Source organism: Lynx rufus, unplaced genomic scaffold, assembly GCF_022079265.1.
Source record: "Lynx rufus isolate CCGP_SWC_20201006 ecotype Redwood Valley unplaced genomic scaffold, mLynRuf1.p SCAF_11, whole genome shotgun sequence".
Lineage (NCBI taxonomy): Eukaryota > Metazoa > Chordata > Mammalia > Carnivora > Felidae > Lynx > Lynx rufus.
The window spans coordinates 44,353,274-44,377,069 of NW_025814825.1; the positions used below are offsets into that span (position 1 = coordinate 44,353,274).

Here is a 23,796-nt window from a genome sequence, read left to right on the forward strand (position 1 = left end):
TACCAAGGAGAACATCACAAACGCTGCTTATAATTCTAACAACTGCCTCAATACTAGTAATTTCAACAACAACAGTAAAATTATATAACTAGTAAGGTGTTCCTCTGTGCCAGGGATGCCTTATCTCGTTTATGCTCACAGCGAATCTATGCGCTAGACATTATTATTGTCCCCATTTTACAGATGAAGAAACTGAAGCTCAAAGATATGAATTTTCTAGCCTAAAGTCAGACAGCAGTGAGTAACAGCTTTGTGATTTGAGGATGGATATGCTTGTTTCTTGAACTGGCTTCTTCCACAGTTGCCCTGTTGCTGGTCTGTTTTCAGACAGCGCCTTGGAAACGGGGAGTCTGTTTCTGCCGAGGGGAGGAGAGGCAGTTCCTGGATTCACCGACTTGATCTAGAACAGCTGCTGAGGCAGGAGAGAGCAGACCTGGCTCCAGTGGCCCCTCGGCTCTCTGACTTTCCAATGGACTCAATAGCCAGGATGTGGAGGAGATCATATAAGGCCAGACCTTGGTCATGGAGACCCATTGGGAGGAAGGGTCCTGGATTCCATGGAATAATGGATGGTTTTAGAAAATAAATACTGTGTAATATGTTGGCTCTGGGAAGAGGTGATCTTACTGCAACTAGGAAGGCACTGCTCTTTAGAAACTTAGGCAGGCCGAGCCCCTATAAACATACCAGCGTTCTAAAAGGCTGTTTCAGGGTTTCTAAAAGGCTGAAAATGTTATGGAACCAGGCTGGAACGCCGGCAGAAAAACCAAGTGGCACTCGGAGATCTTGGTGGATCAGATATGTATTTAACACCGGTGGGCTCAGAGGAGACCGTTTCTCCAAAGATCTGAGCCCGAATGCAAGTGGGAAGGGTAATTTATAGTTGTCAGCTTCCATATCTGTGGGGGTTTTTGTGCATGCAGCAAACAGGGCAAGAAGAACCCAGAAGAGGGATCTCCAAGCTAGAGACGAGAGCTTATTTTAGTCCCGTTGGCCATTTTATGGTATCAATAAAACATACCAGGGTATTTAGTATATGGGGGCTGATGGTCACAAGTAAAATTAAGGAAAGGAGGGGCCCTTCCAGGGCAGGGAGCCAGGATGCCCAGTCTGTGAGATCCCATCCTCTCCATTGACTGATATTTTCCTGTTGTCTACATTGAATTCTTTCCTCGAGTTCCTTAACCTTAGTCCTGACATTCCTGATTGGTTTACAAAATAGCAACATTCCACCCCGCCCCAGGAAGACACAAGTCCCTCCTTTTTCTGAAGTGAGGAGGTGGAGGGCTCGCCTATCTTGGAGGGACACTGCTACCAGGGAGTTTGTTTGGCTTTGTCAGGTTACCAGGGAGTCTGCCATCCGTTCCACATCCAGCCTGTTGGTGCAGTCCCTATTAGCCCAACAGCAAGAAGCAAGATTAGGGTTATGACACCAGTAAGGGGCAAGGGCTGGCCGAGTTGCATCCAAATCCCTGGGCCGAGTCCACAAGTTGATTCCTCAGGCTTTTGCCATGCGCAGGCCAGCCAGCTTCCGGGGTGTGGCTGGAGCAGGGCTGGAGATCTCAGGGGCCAGTGTCTTTTTGAGGGTCAGTTTAGGCGGGTTGACTGGATCTGGATCACTTTGCCACGTTGAGGGTTCCTCTGAGTTGGCCTTCTTAGCTCTGGAGTGATCACCATGGGGTGGTACCCGAAACTGAGTCCTCTATTTGGTTGTGTGTCTGTAAAGTCCACCTCCAAGTCTTCGAAAGGGGCGGGTTTCTGGTAACTGTCAGATCAGGTTTAGGGAAGATATGGTTTGCATATGTAGAGATCCATCCTGTTTTCTAGCTGTTTAAATAATCATATGCCCATAGGGTCTTAGTACTATCCCCACAGAATAACAAGCACAGAAGATTGTCTATACACGAAATACTGTGACAATTTTTCTGAAGTTTACCTCAAGTTGTCTAGTTTAGGCAAACAACAAACATTTAAAGACAGAACTAGACTAACAATGAAGCAACAGAAAGACAAATAAAGAAACTGATCCCATTCACAATTGCACCAAGAAGCATAAAATACCTAGGAATAAATCTAACCAAAGATGTAAAGGATCTGTATGCTGAAAACTATAGAAAGCTTATGAAGGTAATTGAAGAAGATTTAAAGAAATGGAAAGACATTCCCTGCTCATGGATTGGAAAAATAAATATTGTCAAAATGTCAATACTACCCAAAGCTATCTACACATTCAATGCAATCCCAATCAAAATTGCACCAGCATTCTTCTCGAAACTAGAACAAGCAATCCTAAAATTCATATGGAACCACAAAAGGCCCCGAATAGCCAAAGGAATTTTGAAGAAGAAGACCAAAGCAGGAGGCATCACAATCCCAGACTTCAGCCTCTACTACAAAGCTGTCATCATCAAGACAGCATGGTATTGGCACAAAAACAGACACACGGACCAATGGAATAGAATAGAAACCCCAGAACTAGACCCACAAACATATGGCCAACTCATCTTTGACAAAGCAGGAAAGAACATCCAATGGAAAAAAGACAGCCTCTTTAACAAATGGTGCTGGGAGAACTGGACAGCAACATGCAGAAGGTTGAAACTAGACCACTTTCTCACACCATTTACAAAAATAAACTCAAAATGGATAAAGGACCTAAATGTGAGACAGGAAACCATCAGAACCTTAGAGGAGAAAGCAGGAAAAGACCTCTCTGACCTCAGCCGTAGCAATCTCTTACTCGACACATCCCCAAAGGCAAGGGAATTAAAAGCAAAAGTGAATTACTGGGACCTTATGAAGATAAAAAGCTTCTGCACAGCAAAGGAAACAACCAACAAAACTAAAAGGCAACCAACGGAATGGGAAAAGATATTTGCAAATGACATATCGGACAAAGGGCTAGTATCTAGAATCTATAAAGAGCTCACCAAACTCCACACCCGAAAAACAAATAACCCAGTGAAGAAATGGGCAGAAAACATGAATAGACACTTCTCTAAAGAAGACATCCAGATGGCCAACAGGCACATGAAAAGATGTTCAGCGTCGCTCCTTATCAGGGAAATACAAATCAAAACCACACTCAGGTATCACCTCACGCCAGTCAGAGTGGCCAAAATGAACAAATCAGGAGACTATAGATGCTGGAGAGGATGTGGAGAAACGGGAACCCTCTTGCACTGTTGGTGGGAATGCAAATTGGTGCAGCCGCTCTGGAAAGCAGTGTGGAGGTTCCTCAGAAAATTAAAAATAGACCTACCCTATGACCCAGCAATAGCACTGCTAGGAATCTACCCAAGGGATACAGGAGTACTGATGCATAGGGGCACTTGTACCCCAATGTTCATAGCAGCACTCTCAACAATAGCCAAATTATGGAAAGAGCCTAAATGTCCATCAACTGATGAATGGATAAAGAAATTGTGGTTTATATACACAATGGAATACTACGTGGCAATGAGAAAAAATGAAATATGGCCTTTTGTAGCAACGTGGATGGAACTGGAGAGTGTGATGCTAAGTGAAATAAGCCATACAGAGAAAGACAGATACCATATGGTTTCACTCTTATGTGGATCCTGAGAAACTTAACAGGAACCCATGGGGGAGGGGAAGGAAAAAAAAAAAAAGGACGTTAGAGTGGGAGAGAGCCAAAGCATAAGAGACTGTTAAAAACTGAGAACAAACTGAGGGTTGATGGGGGGTGGGAGGGAGGGGCGGGTGGGTGATGGGTATTGAGGAGGGCACCTTTTGGGATGAGCACTGGGTGTTGTATGGAAACCAATTTGTCAATAAACTTCATATAAAAAAAAAAAAAAAAACTGAGAACCAACTGAGGGTTGATGGGGGGTGGGAGGGAGGGGAGGGTGGGTGATGGGTATTGAGGAGGGCACCTTTTGGGATGAGCACTGGGTGTTGTATGGAAAACAATTTGACAATAAACTTCATATATTGAAAAAAAAAAAAATAAAGACAGAACTAGAATTTAACATCCTTAACGGTGCATTGTTGAAACATAGTCTTTTTATTTTCTCTAAACCAGCACCCCCCCCCCAACCTTTCTAGAGATAGCCAAATTGAGACCAATGCATCTGTAGAACAAGTCCAGTCTTAACAATCCTGGCCTAATTATTTATGCAAGCTCACCAATAGCGATTGATCATGAGGATCTTTTAAAGTTTGCTTTGCTGGAACCTTTTATCAGGAATCTCTTGGTTGAACTTTTAGTAGCCTCTCCAGGCCAGAAGCCAAGCCAAATACTTGCCATCAGACAGGCCTGCGATACCTGTACAATTGGGAAAATTCCTCTTTATGAGGTCCCCAAGATATCCTGAGGTTCCTGCACCTGCCAGGAAGTGACCTTCTTTCATCACCTGGTGAGGCTGCTGGGAACTCTGTAAGCAAGGTATCAGGCCAACATTTCCAAGGGGCTCTATGGCCTCATGTTTCATAAAGCCAACCTTAGTTCCTTACAGCTGTCTGGTCATATCTGAGTCTATGAATGTCACTCTCAAATATGACATTCCAGTCAAAGCCTTGATAAAATAACCAGTATTTCCAATGGTGATCTGTTACAAGATGAACAGATTCTTATTGAACTTATGCAAACAACTGTAATTGCCATGAATGAAAGAATACTCACTGAGAGTTTTTGAATTTCAGGGGAGTTATGTAGAGAGAAAAGATAAATGCTTCAGTTTACAAATGAATATTTTATGACATTTCTGTATATCATAGATATGTTAAGAGAAAGTTTCCTTAATCTGGAAGAGTAAACATCAGAGAACAAGCAGTATTTTCAACAAGAATCACAAAACTATAATCTTCCTTAGTTCATTTAATCCCATGTTCCTAATTCTTGTTCAATTTGAATGCAGCTTTTTAGTTCTGGAAATTCTTACCCATTTTAGTATTATTCTTAAAGACGTCAAATACCTGTATTTGTCCCTAAAGTCCTTTTTATGAATCTCCTTGAAGAAGAAACACGTTTTGTGGGAGAATAAGAACAATTATAAATGACAAAATCTCAGAAATAGACATTGTTAAAGATCTGATGAGAGTTCATTATGATGCAATTGACAAAGAAATTCGGTTATTTCTGTGACACATAACACTTCAAGTAATCAGAATATTAAGTGATGACCTTATACCAAAACATTAAAACTTTAGGAATTGCATATATATTTGGGCAGTTACAGCATTACCAGTGCAGTACAACCTAAGGTTTACCATCGTACGACAGTGCCTTTCCAAGTAACTTAGTATCCCAAATAAAAGGGCCTAATTGGTCAAAAGACTTCATTTGCCATTTAAATCCTGGGAAGTTTGTTAAAACCTTAGGAAGTTATAAGTCCATCCTAAATAGGATTACAGATCATTACAAACCTTAAAACTTTATTTAACCAACGTGGCAGTAAAAGATTCTAAAGGTGAGTGTATGGCATTATATAGTTGTTACCGAAACCTAGCTCCTTTAACATTGAAAAGTTTTAACTAAGTAATCAAAGACCTGATAAAGATGAAACATAAAACTTTGGTTTTCCTGGAAAATAAACCTTTGTTTGCATTGTCTTACCAAGAGCAGATCAACAGTCCAAGAAAACTTTGTCATTTGAGGAAAGAGAAAAGCAGAATTTTAACCTTATACCAGTGTACTTTTAAAATTCCATTTATCTCAACCTTCTACAACTTTCCTTTGGCTTCAGACTTTGTCCTAAAGCTATTTCTCTCCAAATAACCAGTCTCATTTAGGACAAAATTACTTTCTTCTACCCTCAACAAAACTGTATATCCATTCCTTATATCTTTCTTACATGTCTACTACTTTCCTACATACAGGGTTGCTTTCCTTATTTCCATCAGTCTTAAGTACACTTAGCAGAATTTTAACTCTTAGGAAACTTTAGTCTCCAATTGAGGACTTAGTAACCAATTGAGAGGTGTTTGCAATGAGAATTTTTTTAGATGGTAAATTCATGAACCAATTAAGTACAAAGCATGTTTTCCAATAGGTCCAAATAGCCTTAATTTCTCAGCAATATGAAGTTAAAAAAACAAACCTATGTTCAGTAATCAAAGCTTTAGCATTTCCATCCTATTTGGAAAGTTTCAGGTTACTAAGGACCTTGAAAGTTATCTCAACAATTACCCATGAAAACTTTGAGACAGACAAAATTAACTATCATTAATAAATTGCAACAGAGATAACATGAGCTTATTTGACCTTTGCTGATAACTTTAAAGACAGGGCCAACAAACTTAAATTAGTTTCAACACTGAATATGTTTCACCTGCGTCCACTTAAAAGTCCATCAATTTTTCCCCATTGTCAATTTTCACCTGGGGCACCAGTGGAGGTATCTGAAATGGGTGGTCCTAGAGGGTGCACTCTGCTCCTTGACCTGGAGGGTGGGAGGAGGAACCAATGGTGCCTGAGGCACTGAGGGTGGTCTAGGACCACACCCAAGTTGGTGCAGAAACATGAGGGGGAAGGGAAGGCAGAAGCAGCAACTGCTTGGGAATATTCCTTCAAGTCTCCATCCCCAGGTAGACTAACCACAGTTAGCTCCAATTATAGCTGTTAACCTGGGAAATGAGGGAGAATCCCTCACATCTATTAGGCAGAGGAACAGGGAGAGGGAGTCAGTGTCCCTTTTAGTCTGATTCTATTTCGGCCAGACCAATAAGGTCCCCTTGAGGTTCCTCCTGGGTTTCTGGGACTTTCCCTGGTTGGGACACTTATTCTTTTAATGTCCTTTCCCCTTGCAGTAGGCTCATTGACCCCTTGCTAAGGAGGTTCTGGGCCTCCCCGCTTTTGGTGGCTAGACCTTCCCCGTCCTTTCGTTTTGGCTCTTTTGTGCCTCTGGAGCAAACAGGGTGTAAGCCTCGCATATTCTCTTATAATAATCCCTGGGGGAATCCCCTTGCTGCTGGGCATATTCATGGGCTTCTCAGCCCCTGCTCTGATCCCCAGGAGTACAGACTCTTGGTACCCGTGGATATGGACCTACATCTGGAGAGCGCCTGCACCTGGCTGAGGATGCAATCTGGTCACTGGTCCCTGTGGAGGAGGGTTCTCCGGGTCCCTGAGGGGATGAGAAATGGGTGGTATTGGTGGTGGAGGAGAGACAGTCAGGGGAGGGAGCCCTGTGAGTCATAAGGTGGCAGAAGGATGAGATCTTCCTTCTTGTCTCCTGCAAACACTAGGGGAGCAGTGGGTTGCTTCTTTGGCTCTCTGGGTGAGTCTCCGGATAAAGTGGCTAAAACCTTTGCCTGACTCTGCTTGCTATGGATGAATCGCACCCAAGGCAGAGGATTTCAGGCAATTTCAACCGGTCGATGTATGGAAATTGATCAGGGTGACCAGGGTCTCTGGAGACAACATGCTAGATGCAGCAGACCATTGGGACATCCAAGGTTCCTTCACAGGGCCCTCCTACACCAAAAATGGGCCATTCTAACTCACATAGGGTCCTTAACATGCCAGGGGTTATCTTAATTCCATAGTCTCCCCAAAACTCCTTCTTTGCTCTGTCCTGACCCCATAATGTTCCTGTGAGGCAGAGTCACAAAGACAGAGGGATAGGGGTCCTTCCTTTAATGAGGAGATCAGTCAGATGCCTGTCTGGCCGTGTCCCGAAGGAACTTAGGTGACGCTTAGCCGTAACGGTCTCAGCTTTGTGACTTTATGATCAGAAACTATTCTGATGCCACCATAGACTTTGTGCCATTCACCACAGAATCGCAGACGGGCCCATTCAGACTCTGTGGGCTTTGGGGACCTTAAGGGTGCCCACCCACGGAGCCACAGAATCGAACTTGGCAGGCAAGCTAGACCGAGTTGCACATTCACACTCACATACACACCAGAGGTTATTACATTCCCTCCCACGGAATTTCTACCTGTGAGACTACTGAAGTGTCTGGGGACTGATCAGGTCCCCCTTCCACTCTTGTGAGTGGGCCTCACTAGATTGGGCCCCAGTCTTACCAGTTCCGATGTCGGGTCCAGATCCTCACCTGCCAAGTCTTCTTGAGTCGGAAGGGCAGAGCAGGGCCAGCCTGAGGCAACTGAGCAGGACACTGCCAAAATTCAAGCAGGACGTGTCTTCTCCCTTGCGATTCCTTGTGCCGTCACCGCCTCGCTGTTCTCCCAAACCGGTGGCAACAATGGGTCAGCACAGTTGGGTTTCCTGGTCAGGGAACCAAATATGTTACAGAACCAGGCTGGAACGCTGGCGGAAAAACCAAGCGGTGCTCAGAGATCTTGGTAGATCAGAGATTTATTTAATACCGGTGGTCCGTTTCTCCAAAGATCTGAGTGCCGAATGCAAGCGGGAAGGGTAATTTATAGTTGTCAGCTTCTCTATCTGTGGGGGTTTTTGCATGTGCAGCAAACAGGGCAAGAGGAACCCAGAAGAGGGGTCTCCAAGCTAGAGAACAGAGCTTGTCTTAGTCCCATTGGCTATCTAATGGTGTAAAACTTTATTCATTTTCCCAACAAAAATGGCACTGCCAAGATCTCCTCTTGTGATCCGATTTGCATTCCCCCAGTGGTTTTCTAGCCTTTTCTTTAGTGAGAATAAGTGCAGGGGTGAGCTTGAACCCATTGTGCAGATGTCCCTGATCTCTGATTCCAACCTGGTGGAGGCCAAGCGGGGGTGATGATTGTTTATGCTGCTCAAAGCAGAACAGCTTTGACTCAAACCCTTAGCAAGAGAACTCATAGCCCCCTCTTCTCCTCACTTTTGCCTCCACAGCCCCAGCAAAGAGAGGAAGCAGAATGGGTGACACCTGGTTCAGCGTTGGTGATGGATACCCAACGATCTAGCTAGAGAGCCCCAGACCTGAGACTGTGCCCACCAGTCAAGTGCCAGAACTCAGATGATCATCAGGAGGGCTGTTTAGATACCCGTTGCTGGCTTTAGTGGAGCAGTTTGTCTTTCCTTTTTCCCAAAGTCTGTCTTTTACACAGTTTTCAGTATTGTCATGTGACTTCTTGAACGTTAGAGCTGAAGGGATCATAGATTTTATTTATACAAAGAGTTATTAATAGTTGTTGAACTTCAGTGCTTCTGTGAAAGTGATCAAAACTCTAGATCTCTTCTCTTAAAACCTGCCGCTGACATAAAACTGGAAAACAGTTTTTAGCAGTTTATGAACAGCTGGAATCTCATCCCTGGACCAAAGATGTCCATGGAGTCTCAGTTAAGAATCGTTTATCTGTAGTCATTTTACAGATGACGTTTACAGGAAGACAGAAGCCAAAAAGCCCACATAACTGGGTGAAAAAAGGAGCCAAGTTAGAGGCCAGGACTCATGATTCTCAGTCCGGATTTCTTTTCTCCAGACCACACTTTGCACCTTTTCTTTCTATGCAGTCACAGCCTAGTATTTTAAAATTTACAGTCTAGTCTTGTCTTGGAAGCTTGGGGCAGTTGCTTCGTGACTTCGATTAAAGCTGGTGCCCTGTCCATGATGGACACATGATAAAACTGGACCCAATCAATTCAGAAGTGATGTGTCTCAATTCTGTCTCTGCCCTTCTCCCTTCATTAAGAAGGAAGCTGGAGCCCACAGACGATAAATGTCCACCCAGGTCACTCAGCTGGTTGGTGGCTCCGTTGCCAGTTGGTCTCATGACTTGCAGTATAAAGCTTCCCACAAGTGACGTGGGGTCAGATGGAATCACATCTCAGGGTGTGTGCACTCTGGGAGAAACAGGAACTGGTTTGTCATTTGTCGTGTAGCAGATGCCCTTCAGCACTGATCTCTGACCTATGACCACAACAGAATTAATCATATTTTCACGTAGATGATGGGTCAGCCCTCTCATGAGGATTCTCCCAAGTGGGATGTGGAGGGTCACACCTGTTTGCATCCATTTTGGTGGTCATCTGTCATGTCTGTTTCCTGTTGGGTTTCTATTAATGTCTTCTTTGGTCTTTTGCTGTTTTTCTTGACCTCTGACTTCTTTCTCTCTCCCTGCTATAGCCTAGATGTGCTTAGACCTGCAGGGAACAAAGTTGGTGAAAGCAGATGCTGGGGTCAGAAAGAACAGAGAGCTAGGATTGAGAGACTACTGGAGTAGATATGCTGTCTCCACTTCTTCATGCTAGAGATGCCATCTACCCCACAGGCTCTCTGGAGCAGTTTCTCATGGGAATTCGTTCCCACTTAACAAAAGTTGGGCCTATTTTGTATGTCTTCTCTGAGAAACGCCATTAAAGCACAATTAATTCCCACTTAAGAGGTACTGTTGCCCAGAAAGTTAAAAGCATAGATATTTTCTTCACACAGATTGGGGAAAAACAAATGACTGGCTATTGCCATGGATTTATTTACTTTTTTTTTAAATGGCAATAGGAATTAATTCATAAGGAGACTATGTGATCCTGAAGTGCTTTCTGAATCATCCAAGGGAAGATGAAATTAGATTTTGTTTCATTTTATTGTGTTTTTGATTGTCTTCTGAGCCTCTAGATGCCAACAATTCAAATACTTACATGGTGGCTTTCTTTTAACCAGAATATTCAGTTTACCAGAACTACTGTTAAGCAGCCACTTAGGCAAAATGACAATTAGACATAAATACTCAGTTAGATGAAAATTCTCTGATTTGTTTCTTTATTGCTCTAGTGCTCTGAATCATTATGACCTTGTAATTCAATTTTTGGTTTTGCTTCCTTCTTAAATATGTCTTAAAGTTTAAACTTGTGGTCTCTGGATTCTCATCTCAGCTCACATTATGCAAGATCTTCTGATTCTCCAGTGCCTGAATTATCTGTAGCTGCCCATGTTCACTGACAGCCAATGAAAAATCCAGCAGATTTTCGGTTAATCTTGTGGAAACACTTGCTCTTTACTTAGTGAGTTATTTATTTAACAGATGGCTTGCTTTCCTTGGAGGCTGTGAGAACATCAGAGATCTGTGGCCCCTGGCAAAACAGTAAATTGTGCTTGTATTTATATAGCTGCTGATTTTCTAACGCTTTTGGTGATGACATAAAATCTCCAAATGCAGATAGCCAATAAGCCATTAGATTGAAAGTAGAAGTGTTAACATGTGTACAGTCTCCTTCTACCAGTAATCATCTTAGCCTTAATTGAGTACCTACTGAGCTAAGTTGCATTTTAATAACTTCATCTGTATAACCTCCAGTCCTCCCAGCCACTTTAGGAGGCAGGTGAGATAAGGAAATAGCTCTATGTCAATTATGCCAAGGCTGTGTTACTTGTAATTGGTGGGTCTGCAACGACTTTCCCATTGATAAGGACAAGGAATGACAGATTCATCAGGATACATCTAGCAATGGTGGACTCCCTAAGGAAGTTGAGATTTACACTAGCCATATTTACTAGTCTTTCCTAAATGGGAGTATTGGTATGAAATGCTGGGAGCTACTCCAGTTGAAGTTGTTCCAGGCTGTCATATGACATGGTGGCATCAGCATTATTTTAATGACCTTGACCTGTCCTGACTGTTTTGATGTGAATTCCATATTCCTCCCCGTTTGCCTTTCTCCAGCCATTGGCCAAATAGCTCATTGCCTGCGTGATGTCCGAGCCTGGCAGTGTGTTAGTTCTAGAAACAGGCACATGTGAGGTTTGCCTCCCAGAGGAGGGGCTCTGGTGGGGTCTGAGTTCCCTCTCATAGCTTCTGCTGCTCGTAGGAGACAAGTGTCCCTGGGTTTCTAGAACTCATTACTGTCAGCTGATTCTTGTCCTCTGGTCCATGCAGAATGGCATGTGCCAAGGTCAAGCTTGCATTTAACAGACATGTGTTTTGTACAACACACACATGCTGAAGGTTTTGTGCCTCCACAAGAGAGGGGTTTGGCTCCTACGGGTGCCTATTTGAGAACAAACCTTTAAGTGGATAGGGAAATGTAGGCCTGCTATGGTCTAATTGCTCTGGCTCAAAAGTGACTGCCACCTGCAGATTTGGAAACAGTGTTTTGGAAACGGCAGAGAGCATAGGAAGGTCTGACTGCCAGGGAATGTGACTAAATCACTGCAGGGTAGAGGTGGGTATGCCTCTGTAGATGTTGGGGTGTGGGGAGGCTGTAAGGTCTGTTGTCAGAACAGGATAATTACTTCTTATGAGCTCCTTGTAAGTTCCAAGCCCTGGGCTGAGTTCACTTCTACACCCTATCCTAAGTTTTGCTCTTAATCCCTAGACCCTGGCACTTTTATTCCAATTTGGCACATGAGAAAACTGAAGCTCAGGCAGGTGAGCCCCTTGTTTTTTGTAAAAAAAATGTGGATCTCCATTCACCTCTGTCTGACCACATGGGCCACGCTGTCTACTCTGACCTGGAAGTTGACTGCCCTTGCACAGATATAAAGGCCAGGAGAGTACAGTCAGCACCCTCATAGGACTAACTCTGCTTCTGGGGGTTTTCTGTCCTTTATTGTGAGAGAATTAGCAGTTTCTTAGAAGAAGAGGGGAGTGTTAGACCGTTCTTTCTTAATTGATTTACCATGGAGAAGGATAATTGCTTCCAGGCTACCCTGCAGAAATATAGTGGGAATTACCAGTCAGATTTCTCTGACAAGCAAGCCGTTTCTGTCAGGCTACTAAAGAGGCATTGTGAACGTGGTCGGGTGTTGGTTATTCCCATACCATTCTCTTAATACAGCAGCATAACCCTGAGCTCTCTGACACGTGGGAAAACCTCTAAGGAAAGCAAAACACAGAATTTTAAACTATTGGCCTCCTGCTTTCCCTGACCATGTCTCCTGAGATTGTTGGAGGATCAGGGAGAGTTGGCTTTGGGGCAGAACACTTTCCATTCACAGATATTAAAATCTCTTACACTAAAGCAAAGCAGTCAGAATCATAAAAAGGAGAATGTAGAAAGATAATTTCAGGCTGTTCAGCAATCTGTTAAATGTCTAGCTCTGAGCAAAGTGTTTTGGAGGGGAATTTCCCGCTTTTAGAAGTGTGCAGTCCAGGGGCGCCTTGGTGGCTCAGTTGGGTAAGCGTCCGACTTTGGCTCAGCTCATGGTCTCATGGTTCCTGAATTCAAGCCCCACATCGGGCTCTGTGCTGACAGCTCAGAGCCTGGAGCCTGCTTCAGATTCTGTGTCTCACTCTCTGCTCCTCCCTGCCCCTCTCATCCTCTCTCTCAAAATTAAATAATCTTAATAAAAAATTAACGAAAAAGAGGTGTGCAGTCTGGGGCACTTGGTGGCTCAGTCAGTTAAGCTTCCAACTCTTTGTTTTGGCTCAGGTCACGATCTCATGGTTTTGTGAGTTTGAGCCTCGCGTTGGGCTCTGTGCTGGCAGTGCAGAACCTGCTTGAGATTCTCTCTTTCTCTCTATCCCTCCTCTGCTCACACTGTCTCTGTCTCTCTCAAAATAAATAAACTTAAAAAAAATAGTGTGCAGTTTGGGCAGACAGCATGCACAGAAAAAATGGCTGCGTGTATAGAGTTGGGGTCTCAAACTCAAATGCATACCAGGGCCAGGGAGGGGGTGGCAGTGAGTAGCAGGGGCCAGGTGGGGACTTCAGCAGCCACTCCACAAAGGGCCTTGCGCTCAGGAGCTCCAGATCACTGCTTGCTTGCGAGAATGAGGGCCCAGTGCAGCTACGACATCCTTCCCATTGTCCCCTGATTCTTTCTGCATATTTTCCTGTGAGACTTTTGCATTTTGAAGTGTTTTAGATAGGCTAGGATGTGGAGTTGGGAGTTTGGGGCCTGGGAAACGGTCCAAAATCCATTTCAATTCCTTGCATCCAGGTGGTGTCGTGTGCCATATTCTGAGTTCTAAGTGATTCTCCAGATGAAAAGCTGGTATTTGCAAAGCGGCCTTTGGGGCCACAGGGTAAGGATAGCACTTAGTAGGTGTTCTTACTGAGGGCCTCCAGTGATGCCTTGATGACCTGTGGGAGAGATCAGCTGAGTGTGGCTCACGGAGACTTCCCTTTGACTCAAAGGAATCATGTAGTATTTTGTGTCTTTGAAGGGCAAGACCTTTAGAGTAGGAATAGAAGACGACCTCTGTTTCCTTTCTGCCCCTGGGTACCTGTGTTCTTCAATAAGCCAGTCCCTACTCAGAACCTCCATTTCCCTATCTGTATAATGGCAAGATCAGCTCCTATACTTTCTGAGGTTCCTTCCAGCTTGGGTTGTCTCGATGGTCACCATTTGGATGGTGCCTCTCAGAGGGCTGCATGGTGGTATGTGATGACCTGTGGACCTTGGGCTTAATGCACAGCCAGCTGAGTAGTCCTTGGAAGGTGCGATCCCCATAGCTCTTGGTCTTAGGGATGCATGTTGGCCAGCTAAGCCCTTCCATCAGGCTAGAAAGTTCTTTTCTGAAGTTACAGTTCCTTGGTCAGAAGGTGGATGCTTTCCTATAACTCAGTGGCTCTGCTGCTGTGACCCAGAGTAGCAGCATCCTCGGTGGCACAACAGAGGGCTTCCATGAGCATGAGCTGATGCAGCGTCACATGAATGTCCCTATCCCGTGTAGGCATGTGCAGCTCTCCTCTTGCAAGGGAGGGAACTAGAGATTCTCTCTCTGGAGCACCCAGGCCTGAGGATACTCTCATGATAGCAGCCAGCGGACAGGCTCTGCTGCATCCCACTTCCTCCTTCGTGGCCACCTGCTTGGTGCACCCTCAACCAGGCATCTCGTCGCCGTGGGCCCTGCTTTGTCCCTTCACAGAATGTGTATAATAAGCCATGTGTTAAAGAGCAAGTGAGACAGGTCCCTCCTGAGGGTCCTTTCTGTTTCCAAAGGTAACAAGTGTCTGTGGTATTAATGACAGTGGTGATGATAATATAATAACAGTGACAAGCAGCTAGCATTTCTTGAGAGTTAACTATGTGCCCAAATTATTCTAAATGTTTTATGTGAACTCATTGCATACTTCATCAGCCACCCTGTGATGTTGGTACTGTCATCATTCCATTCACAAGTGATGAAAGTTTGGCACCGAGAGGCCAGTGACCTGCTGAGGTCTAGTTGCTCCTGGTCACTTGCCGTGGTCTAATGTGCTCACCTAACTCACTTTTACTCATATTTAATTTCAGACTAGCTGCACATTGGAGCTAAAAGGGCCCCCAGAGATCATCTTTGCCAGCTCTCATTTAGCAGAAGGGACCACTTGGGGACTTGCCCCAGGTCATGACATCATTTGCAGCAGAGCCAGGGCTGGGACGGGGTCTACTGACCGCTAATCCAGTGTTGTCTACAGACGCACGGGCTGTTGACAGCTGGAGCACTCAGACGTGATAGAAAACCCCAGCTGCAAGCGAATGCAAGCAGGGAACAGCTGGGGATATGTACTCTCCACCTGTCTCACTGATGTGTGTGTTAGCTGCAGGGTCATACAAACATCCATAGCTTCTCAGTTCTTTGGCCCAAAGTCCAGAGGACATTACCACTGGGATCCTGTTTCAGATGAAGCTGGATGAGAAACCCAGGGCTTGAAATCCAAACTGCCATTTGCATGTTGGAAGACAGAATGGTTGAGTACTGTGCTCCAGGCTAAATGGGTATCCAAGAAACAAGAGGCTGGCTCCCCTGGGGAAGAGATGCTTCCCTGGGGAAGGAACTAGGATTTCTGGTCTAGGCCTTTCTGTTAACTAGCTATGGGGATAGGGAAAAACCATTTAAATTCTCTAAGCCTCTGTTATCCCTTTTGTAAAATGGGCATAAAGGATCATTTACCTATCCCTTCCTTTGGGAGCAAAATTAGGATAAAATGAGAAACATAATACCGTATTGGAGGAAATAAGCTTCAGAAAGCGAAGGGAGGGTTGTATCTATTGAGGCGGAGCTGGCATTATGATCACAGACTGGAATCTGGGCTCCCTGTGCACTGGCTCCTTGGCTGTGCCTCTGTGCTGACCATTGGGGCTGCCAAGCCTCCCCTGCTGGGCTGCGTGCTTCTCAGTTTCCTTGAGGGGAGGGGAGGCTGCACCTCCCAGAACCCTGGGTTTTCGAGGGCCTCACATCCTGCCCTGTCCAGGAGGCACACTGCCACCTTCTTTCCCCTGCCAGTCTTCTTCCTTGTCTCTTAAAACCAAACTTGCTGACAGCCTGTGGGAGATGGATTATTCTGCTGATGGAGAGAAATGGTCCCACTCTTGTTAATTCACAACCACCTCGTTTTTCTTGCCTCATCAGTTAACAGTTATCAAGAGGCTAGAGCAGCGTTTATGGGGAAATGTGTGAAAAGAAGGAGTGAAAAAAGGAAAAACAGATCTTGGACCAAACCTTCTTCATTTACTGATTCCATGTCCAAACCTTTTTCCTCTTAGTATATACAAAAAGTGATCCAGAAAGTAACCTTCCAAGAATGAAAGCGTCAAACTTTGTTGGGGGCCACGGAATCCAAATAAAAGAGAACTAAGAAACCAGAAGGGGGTAGACCAGTGAGGGAAGAGACCCTGCTTTACAGATTTCCACCTGCCTTTGCAAGTGTGACCAGTGATGGAACGGATATGAAGTGTGGTTCAACTCAAACTAATCACTTAAAGGAAAAAGAATCTAAAGTAATTCTTGGAAATTCACTCTTTAGTCACAAAGTCCCTTTCTCAGCAAATATATGTATTTGGTTCCCTGTATAAATTACTGTAGTGTGCTCTAGCCAATAATTTATTTAAAGGCTCATTAAAATGATTACTAGTTTTTTCTTTTGCATTTTATTTGAAAATGGGAAGAATATAAACCTATAGCCTGGCTTCTCTCCAAAGTGCCCTTTGGGCTTTGCATTGAGTAGATCACATTTTTTTAAATAAAGATATGATTTGCAGTAAGATTGTTCAGGCATTTAAAAGGAATAATAAAAACTGGCCACTTCCTGCACTTTTTAGTGGCTTGTGTTTGCCTAGCCTATTTTTTTTTTAATTTGATTTTTATTGGATTTGGGTTTTATGTGTTTGTATGTATGTGTGTGTACTTGTGCATCTGTGTGTACAGAAGATCTTGACAAAGAGCATTATGGAAACTTCAGGGTTAAGGGGGGAAAAAAACCCGGAAACCAAAACCCTTCTCTTTCTGTGCGTACTCTGGTTTGGAATGAACTAAGGAGTAAAGGAAAGCCTATGTTTCTGGGCGGTCATATGAGATGCGGGTTCTGTTATGCTGTCTGAGACGTGGGAATTTGGCACATTAAGGGCAGTTAAAAAACAATGTATCCCGGTGTGAAGGATTTAATAAAGCACCAAGCTTGGAGGAAGATGTCACCCTGTGGCATAATCAGAACCAGTGAAGAGGAGAGGCGAAGATTGGGCTGTGGAAGAAAGCTTGTGATTTGGAGAAGAAAGGAAGAACAAAGACAATCTGATAGGGGAGGCGGGGTGTGTGGAGGTTTTACCAGACATACTGGGTTTAGCAGTTGCAGATCAGGAGAGTGGCAGAGTGAGATTAAATACTGTAGAACCTCCTCCCCCGAATCTCAGGGATGGAAGTAGGATTCAGGGCAGGGGCATGGGGAGCCACAGCAGGCTTTTGAGCGGGGACTGGCAACGTGGGAGCGGTGTAGGGGAGGGCTGACGAGAGCTGATGCACTGATAAGGTGCCCGTGTTAAGCGTTGTACACCAGCCCTCCGTCCTTGCCCTGCCCTCCCTAGACCTTTGGGTCTTTGTTTTTGAGTGTCACAGGCAAGAGCAGTTTTAACAAAGAGCTTGAGATGGCAGGGTGATGTGTTCTTGCTAATGCTCCGATGCACAGTTATATAGCAAATGGATCTCACTGCCCCTGAGGTAGAGAGATCTGTTACAAAAACAACCACCACCACCAGTGAAAGAAATGACTCTATTTTTTTTCTTCCTTGGTGGGCTCAACCAAGCAGAGGGATTGCTGTTGGCACGCGTGGCTCGCCCCCAGCCCATCCCCCCCATCACGGGCTCAAGGTCAGAATGATAGACGTCAGCACTCAGCACACACTCTGCTGGTGAGCGTGTCCGGGTAATGAGGGGCCAGCGTCCTGGGATCCTCAGGTCTGCCAAATGGCTCAGGGGCAGGTTTGCGGCAAGTAAGTGTCTGTCCCTTGCACACGGGGGGTCTGAGCCGGCAGCGCAGAGCGAGATGCTGACCTCAGTGACAAATGGAGGCCTAGCTTGGTGCTGGCAGGTCCATGTGGAGGGCCCCCCGGGAGCAGATGCAGACAGTCAGCCCTGCCATTTCACAGCGTGAGTCTAACTCTGAGAAATGGCTCAGGCTGTCTTACGATGACCACATGGAGGAAAGAAATGAACCAGAGAGGAAGGAGCTACGAGAAATACACAAGAGTTTCGCCTGGCTTCCAGAGGGAAGGTGCGTCCAGTTTAGAAACTTGCCACCTGTTCCTGATTCCCTCCTAGTGCCCAGCAAGGTGTGTGACTGCGGAGGGAAGAGTTTCATGGCACAGCCTGTGCCCTACTGGCTGTGTGCCCTTAATGTGTCATTTCACTTCTCTGAGCCTTCGTTTTCTCATCTGTAGATGGGGCTTCTGATTGGGTTAAGAAGACAATTTTAAGCATTAAATAGCATATGCACACACAGTGCACAGAGTAGATGCTGTCCTTCTCCTGGTTAAATGAACTTCTCTTTGGCCTTTCCCCCTCTGCTCAGCGATGCTTCCAGCTTCCCAGGCACCCCATGTCCACGCAGCTGACTTTGCTGTCCTGCAAAAAGGCATCTATTTCCCTCAAACTAGCATTAGGCAACGTCCTTTCAACTTCTAAAACGAAGAATTGCCCCCTTGGCATCCCTTCCATTTTTCTCTCCCCAGCCACCTGCCTTGTGTGTCTTCTGACTGATGCATTGATTGCTTCTATCTCACTTAATGAAGTCTAAATTAAAAGTGATGGTTGCCAGCCCTGGGCAGTGTGTGTAAACCAAGTTTCTACCAGTTATCACCCAAGCCCCATTAGGCAGATGGAGCTGGTGGAGCAGGGATTTGTATCCAGGTCTGTCTGGCTTCAGAGCCCCAGCATCATTCCCCCATGACCACCTCCGTCTGTGCAGATGCACATTCAGGTGCATTGCTCCCTCTTGGTGGTGTACAGGTTATCCTTCTTGACCATTTCGGATCTCCTTCTGTGTGGCGCCAGGCCCAGGAAACATGCAGGCACTTCCGGCCTGGATCCCACATGGGCAGATGTTGTATTTAAATGGGACTTTCCTTTGGGACTGAGCTGGGAGAGGAGCTGGTGGCCACCACCTCAGCGACTGCAGTTACAGCAGCGTGCTAAATGCCGGGAGACACCCCCATGGACGCTCAGCCTGCTGCTAGATGTCAGGAACTCAGGAACGTGCCTTGCTCTGGCTTGGGTATTAGAAAGACAAAAAAAAAAAAAAAAAAAAGCTAATATTGAATGAGCATGTGCCATGCGGATGGTTTTACGTGACATTTTTCTCACATGCGAAAATATGTAAGGTACTACTGTTGTTATCTGTGTTCTGAGGAGGGTACAGGGGAGGCTGAGAATGACTACTGCATGAGGGAAGTAGAGGGACAGAGACAGAGAGGGAGAAAGTGATGGGGGAGGGGCAGAGGAGAGAGGTCCAGAGGGAGAGAGAATGAGCACATTGAGACAAAACCACTAAGTTCTAGCTGGGCAGTGGTCACACCAGGTTTCAAACTCAGATTGTCCACCTTTCAAACATAAGGTCTTAAGACAGTGATTATTTTGGTCTTTCTTGGCTTAGATGGGCACCATGACCTTCCAGAGGCTCTCTGCTATCTAAAAGGAGTATAGGTATGCAGAGGGATGTGTTTCCTTCTAGTTCAACAATGCCTTGGTCCTGTGTTAAGAAGTTCAGAAGAATGTTCCCTGCTGAGGGGAGAAGTCAGAGGAGTGTAGAGTTGCTGTGTTTTCTTAAACATAAGACAAACAATAGACTGGGGTGGATGGGGGTAGTAACCAGCCTGTGGAAAATGCCATAGCATTCAGTAACTAAAAAGAGCAAGCAACAGGACCAAGCTCTGGCATTCCCATTTGGAAGCCCGCCCCCCCCCCCCCAAACAGGGCTGGGGCTGGCTGGGTTCTGGAGGGTCTCTTTCCACTTGGGTAAGAATCCATTTTCTTCAGATCCTGGCTCTACCTCTTAGCAGCTGGTGGCTTGGGCACATTATTAAATATTACAAGCTTTTGTTTCCTTGCTAATATAATCAGGATAATACTAGTACCTGCCTCATAGGCTGATAGAAGTATTAATTGAGAAATGTTTGCAAATGCTTATCCAGTGACAAACCAAACAGTACTACTGTTTATTATTATTATCATTGTCCTAATTTTGAGACAACTGGCTTCTGTGGGTTAGTCCCATGTCGGGTCTGCCCATTTATGAATGGATACTCAGCCTAACTGGGGCACTCTTGGCTTCTCTCTCTCAGGAATTTGGTTCTCCGTTTGGAGATGAGGCTGATTGGTAACTCAAAGGTTGTCTGGTTCAAGCCTTTCATTAAACTGATAAAGAAACTGAGTCCCAGTTAGGGAAGCCATTTATTCAAGGTAATACGGACACTTAATGGCGGAACTGTGGTTTTTGAAATCAGATTTCTGGCTTTGAGCCCAGTGCTCTTCTTATGAAGTTACACAGAAAGACACTTCACCATGCAGGCAGACCTGGAAAGACATGGGGTTAAGGAGGACACTGACAACTAGGAGCTTTAAGATGCTCTTTGTCTTTGTCCAGTAAACCCAGAGTTTCCAGGGCACTGGGATTAGAAGGAGCCAAGTCAGTGTTTCAGACCAGTGGGGAGCTATGTATCATGGATAAGGCCCCCAAGGGTAAGTTGGACCCAGAGCAGTCAGAGGCAGAAACATGAAAGAAGAATTTGAGTCAAAGTTGAACGAGGAGACTAAAGGTTGAAATTGGACAAGGTCTTCTAAAGTCCAAACGGTGAGAAAAGGCCCGAAATGGAAGGATGAGGAAGAAGGGAAGAAGGCAGGAAGATAGGCCATGGAGTACAAGGAAGGCTTGGGCATGGGGACACAAACTGAGATTGTGAGGTTATTGGCAGCCCATTTGTATAGGGCACCTCTTGCTTGTCGGGGGGATGGTAACAGGGGGAGGCACTTGACTGATTAAAGCAGTCAGCCTGGGCCAGACAAGGACAGTCACACAAGAAGAGTAGCAGGGAGATAGGATGCAATTATCCAAAGTGGTCTTTGGCCTGAACCTCCAATCTTTAATCATCCCTGGGGAGGCAGTGACAGCATATATATGCATGGAAGATTTCCTGACTCTGCTCTGGACCTTTGGAGAGGAGTGGGTTGATGTCAGAGCAGAATCTTAGCACACAGGTTAGCTCTGCAAAGGTGGCTTGGAATAATAAACTGCTGGCTTCTTGGTCTCAGCCACCCCACCTTGATCCCAAATCACAGAGCATCAGCATTCGGTAGCTCAGAGCAGACCAGCCTCCTAGACGCAAGGTTGTAAAAAGTTATTTCTCTGAGAAGATTTCCTCAGCATTAATGGCTGTGTGACGTGGCTGTCTGGGGGAGCTGTCTTGCCTCAGCTGGACCCTAAGCCAAGTGTAAATGGTTTGAAGTACTCCTTGTCGCCCTCTTCTCTTGAGCAGCTATAAAAATCATTTATCTGGGTCTCACAGATGCTCGCTTATGAACTTGTGCATGCTGAGTTTTCTGTGAAGTCTTAGGGCAGGTGCTTGGGGCCTGACCATCAACCCCTGGAAGGAAGGTAGGAGGAGGTGGGGAGGAGGTAGGCCGTTATCATAGTCATTCTCTCAAAAAGTGATACAGAACTTGAGACCTTCATTTATTGTCAGACATCACCACTTTGATCATGCCAATCCTTACTCAGAAACCTTCACGAGCTCCCCACTGTCCATGGGAGAAAATCTGTACATTACGTGTGTTACAGCAAGTGGTTCTGAGCTTAACTGTCTACTCTTCCCTGTGTCCCCCTCAGCAGTGTCACTTCTGTGACCTTGGACACTTTTTAAGTGCTCCATACCTCAAGACATTATCCCTACAATGGAAATCATAACCCCTGCCTATATCAGTTAGGATGCTTTGGCTCTATGAGTCACAGAAAGCCCTGCCTTGCCCCTCTAAAGCATGGGGCATTTATTGCTTCATACGGTGACATCTAAGGGTAGGGTGCTTCTGGGTTGTTCATTCACTGCTTCCATGACATTGTCAAGGGCCAGTTTCTTTCACATTTTGTACTTTGCCATCTAGAGTGTTGGTCTTTGTCCTCGAGCTGGTTTCATCATGATGAGGAAGAAAGATGGTCACAGTTCTCATATCACATCCAGACACGAAAATATCCAGAATAGGAGACAACATGTTTCCCGAATGAGGGAACTGTTGCCAGACAATCCCAGCTCCCAGCATCCCTCGGGCGTGCTGGTGCTAGGACTGGGCCGACCAGGGGAGGCTTCGTGGGGCCGGCCTCCTCCAGGCACATGTCCACACAGAGGGGGTACCTCGACAGAATTTGTTAGGAAGTAAGAAGGAGAGGCATGGGTGGATATTGTGTGGGCAACCAACAATGCCTGCCACTTGCCTCATGGGGACCTTTTGAGAATCAAATGAGATAAGCCAGTAAATCATATAGATGTTAGCACTTTTCCTGTTCACCATCCTTCCTGTTTTTATGTCCTGGCTCTCACTGACATGTGTCCACTCCACCTGAAAAATCTTACTCCCCTTAAAAAGATGAGTTTGTACCTTCCTTCCTCTTGAAGTTTTTCCTGACACCCCAGTATCTCATATCCATTGTTTTTCTCCCAGATGGAACTTCTGCCCCCAATTCCTGAAATAGTATAGGCAGTCTATGGATAGTCTGCATCAGATAACCTGAAGAACATTGAAAAATACTGGAACCCAGATCTCATTTACTCCCTAGAGATTCTGACTTTATAGGTCTGGAGAATGTTCGGGCTAGATATTAAACAAAAAGTCTCCTAGGCCTGCCTGATGTCAAGCTAGGTTTAGAAGTAATTTCTGGAACCTAACATTAAGGCTTCATTACCTACTGCAAAGATGGTGGATAGCTTTTCAAGTCCTGTCCTTGGCTGGAGAGCAGGAGCCCACATCTCATATTTTTGTGTGTTGCTTAACACACAGCCTGGGCACAAGTGTGCCATCAGTAGTTTTTTGAGGTGTGTTTTCATGGAGTCTTTGGAGAGGGTTAAAAAAAAAATCCAGAGTTTTTCTACATGTGTGGGTAAGTGTACTCATTCATGCAGACCTCTAGTACTCTAAGACTTACAACCAAAAGAGGTTGGCTGGTGTATTCCTCTGGCACTTCCTGCCGGAGGGATAGACAGATCTGTCGGCTCATGCTCAGTTCCAGTGTTGCCACTCAGCGTTTCTCTCTCTCCTTTCAGAATTATAACCAATTTAGAAGGTCTGACTGTGGTTTCCTTTACAACTGCAGAGGCAGAAGAAGTCGGAATTGACGTAACATTATCTCTGAAAACAGCCAAGGCTGGGAAGGGGCACTTTTACGCTGCTTTCTTTTTACCGGTAATGATCTCCACAGCAAGTGACAGCATCGCCAGTTGGAGTTTCAGGGAGCTGATGGAGATACTGAGCAGCAGAACAGTCATCTGGTCCATGAACTTCCTCCAAATGACTGTTGCGAGTGTTGGCTTGTTTTGGGCCCTGAGGTGGGGGGGGGGGCTGTGAAGGAATAGCAAATACCAGCCTATAGCATACTCACTATGTGCTGGGGTCAAGACTAAGTTTTTATATGCATTATATGGTTAATACTTAAAACAGCCCTTTGACCCTTGTGGGTTAGGCACTATTATTATCCCCATTTGGCAGCTGTGGAAACTGAGGCTGAGAGGTTGAGAAATTTGCCTCGC

The 23,796-nt window shown here is 45.3% G+C and overlaps 1 protein-coding gene across 1 annotated transcript in view; it reads left to right on the forward strand.

Moving 5' to 3' along the window:
- Positions 1–23,796, forward strand: part of SORCS3 (sortilin related VPS10 domain containing receptor 3) — a 611,532-nt gene that overhangs the window by 261,796 nt on the left and 325,940 nt on the right. The window lies entirely within an intron of this gene.